We start from the raw sequence: 3,788 nt of genomic DNA on the forward strand, positions 1-3,788 counted from the left end.
TCCGTTCCAGAAATCCGTTCCAAAACCAAAGCGTTCCAAAACCGAGGCACGCTTTCCCATAGAAAGTAATGCGAAATGGATTAATCCGTTCCAGACTTTTAAAAATAATGCCTAAAACAGCAATTTAACATGAATTTTACTATCTAACAAGACCACTGATCCATAAAATAAAAGCAATAAACAATGTACTGCAGTCGCACAATCAATCAATCATAGCTGAACTGGGTTCTACACAGTCACAAAAACAAAACAAAAAGAGCTGCAAAAACAAAAACACAAAATAAATAGCAAAAACAGACCTCAGTGTAACACTCAAAACGGAAGCGTGGCACTCAAAACGGAGCACGTTTGGCTTCCGAAAAACGTTCGCAAACCGGAACACACACTTCCGGGTTTGCAGTCTTTGAGTTCCAAGCTGTTTGAGTACCAAGGTGTTTGAGAACCAAGGTACCTCTGTAGGCTTATGAAACTCTGGATGGGTACCGGAGTCTGGGGAAGTCAGACTTAACCTCGGTTAAAACACCTGGAACACAAAGGCCAAAGACATCCAGCATCCTGTTTTTACAGTGGCCAAACAAGTTGCCTCCAACAGGGGAGGCACAACACAGTCACTGTGGCTAGTAGCCATGGATAGCCTTATCCTGCACAAATTTGCCTAATAACCAAGTTGGCCACCATCACAACACCTTGTTGGGAGCAAGTTCCACGGTTTAGCTTTGCAAAGTACTCCCTTTAAGCTACAGGTTCCCAGGATCTTCTTGCAGGAGCTGGTGCATCACAAGAGGGATAGCTCTGTCGGTAGAGCACGAGACTCTCAATCTCAGGGTTGTGGGTTCAAATCCCATGTTGGGTGGAAGAATTCCTGCACTGCAGGGGGGTTGGGCTAGATGACCCCTTGTGGTCCCTTCCAACTTTACCGAGTCTGCCTGCCTGTCTACATGAACTGAGGAGAAAGGCAAGAGAGGAGCAGGGAGCCTTGGGCCAATACAGCAGTAGTGTGTGGTAAGATGCTAGATGGGAAGGGACCATGACACAGACACACGGTACAAAGTTCCATTTACACTGAAATCCACACACACAGGTAGCTTGCAGGACACTCAACGTCTCCATTCAACGGAGCAAGCTTTGTTTAATGTAAGTTCGTTGGCAAGAAGCTTGTGGAAGCTCCGTGGAAATGCTGCTAATATTAACAGAGAGCTTACATATTGGACTCATGGATTCAACTTAAGGGCGGTAACACCGTCGCTTAGCTTCAGGGTTACATATGAAAGAATACAACAACAAACACTGAATAATATACTAGCTCAAAAAATTGAATTCAGCTTATTATGTCTAAGGCAAACATATTGGGAACAGGGAGAAAGACCGACAAAAATTCTAGCTAATCTAAAACAAGAAAACGAACAAAATAATACCTTTAATAAGAAAGGAAAACAACATCACAGCGACCGCATCAACAGATATAAATAACGAATTTTTTTAATTCTACAAAAAGCTATATGAAGGGCCAGAAAATATACCAGAGGATGAGGTGGAAAACTTTTCTCAGGATATTAAACTACCAACCACTGAAGAATATAAAAAAGATATGCTATCAGCCCCCCTGAAGGTATCAGATATTGAGAATGAAATAGAAACAATGGGAAATGGGAAATCACCTGGACCAGTTGGCTTTCCTATAAAATGGTATAAGAGCACGAGACTCTTAATCTTAGGGTTGTGGGTTCGAATCCCATGTTGGGCAAAAGATTCCTGCATTGCAGAGGGCTGGACTAGATGACCCTTGTGTCCCCTTTCCAATTCTATGATTTTATGATCCTCAATAACAGCCACCTTGAAAACAGCATCATTTAATCAGAGGAAATGATGTTTGGCTATAAGAGTTTAAAATTTCTGTTTTGTTAGCCACCATGACAAACATACGGTTTGTGAGTGATTAACTGCACCCTGCCAGGACCCAGAAGCTTCTCTGAAGTGCTGTTTGATGATTTCATTACACACCTTCCTTATATATACTAGAATCCTAAACACCTAGCTAGATGATGCAAATAACCTTTTGTACCATTGTTGATGATGCTGGAGGAAGTAAAAATCAGAGGTGAGGAGCCTGTGGTCCTCCAGGTGTTGTTGGACTCCAAGTCCCATCGTCCTTGACCACTGGCCACACTCTCTGAGGATGATGGGATCTGGAGTACAACAGAATCTGGAGGACGAACCAGGCTGCCCATCCCTGGGGAAAAGGAAACTCTGGTATCTGATATTGCTTTCTCAAAAGAGAACCCCATGTTAAACACAGGGGTGATGTTGACCCTGCGGGCATGCAGGCCAGAGGTTATTGGTGGTCAGGCTTCCCCAAATCTCATGGAAATCAGCTCTCCAGGGAACATGTGGTAGGAAACACAGATTCCTCGACCAAACAAAAGAGCCCGGATGGATCAAATCAAAGCTCCATCCAATGCAGCCTGGATAGCTCAACTGGTTAGAGCAGGCATTCCCAACCTGTGGCCCTCCAGATGTTTTGGAATACAACTCCCATGATCCTTAGCTAACAGGACCAGTGGTCCAGGATGATGGGAATTGTAGTCCAAAACATCTGGAGGGCCAAAGGTTGGGGATGCCTGGGTTAGAGCATGGTTGTGATAATGCCAAGGTTGCAAGTTCGATCCCCACTTGGGACAGCTGTATATTCTTGCATTGTGCAGGGGGTTGGACTAGATGATCCTTGGGGTCCCTTCCAACTCCACTATTCTATGATTCAATCCCATTTTTAAAAGTGGCAAACCAGATGCCTCTAGAAAGCCCATAAAGCAGGACGAGAAGACAAGAGCCCTTGTTGCACCCCTGAGGCTAGTAGAATGCCTTTAGACAGAGAAGCTCCATTTTGCCATTACGACCATTGATAGGTATATTGCCTGTGAAATATCTGCCCAATACCCCCTTTAAAACAATATTAACTGAGCGGCCATCACTGCAGCATGGGGTAGCCAGTTCCCTCGGTTAATTATGAGCCGTTGTGAACAAGTCCTTCCCTTTAGGTCACCCAAAACGTAAGAGAGGTGGAAACAAGGTGTTTGGTGCGTCCATTATGAACACAGAAAGCTACCTTAACACTCAGCGAGATCCTTGGACCATCGGCTCATTACTGCCGACAGTGACTGGCAGCAGCTCTGCAGTCTCTCTCAGCAGTACCTGAGACCTTCTGCACATAAATAAGGTGCTCGGCATTCAGAAGAAATGCAAGTGATGTGCCCATCAGATCCCCCACTCACTTCCAAACATTTATAGGAACATGAAAAGGTGTGTAATACTGAGTTGGTCCATCACCTTTAAAGCCCTAAATGGCCTCGGTCCAGTATACCTGAAGAAGCGTCTCCACCTCCATTGTTCTGCCCGGACACTGAGGTCCAGCTCCAAGGGCCTTCTGGCAGTTCCCTCACTGCGAGAAGTGAGGTTACAGGGAACCAGGCAGAGGGTCTTCTCGGTGGTGGCGCCCGCCCTGTGGAACGCCCTCCCACCAGATGTCAAAGAAATAAACAACGATCTGACCTCCCTTCCCTTAAGAGCCTAGTTGGTTCTGAGCAGAAGAGGCCAACGCAAACATCAAATGTATGAAGGGAGGGCGTTCTTCACAGCTCCTGGCAGGTCCTGAGTGAAGATGCAAGGCTCCAGCAAGACGGGAGGGGAGCAGGGTTGCACTGACTTCAGGTAAGCATGCAGGCAAATGCTCGTTCCTTCCACCACCAAAGAAGGAGAAAGAGAAAGAGAAAGAAGGAGAGAGAGAGACGCCA

The sequence above is a fragment of the Podarcis filfolensis genome, assembly GCF_964270895.1.
Source record: "Podarcis filfolensis genome assembly, chromosome: 16".
Lineage (NCBI taxonomy): Eukaryota > Metazoa > Chordata > Lepidosauria > Squamata > Lacertidae > Podarcis > Podarcis filfolensis.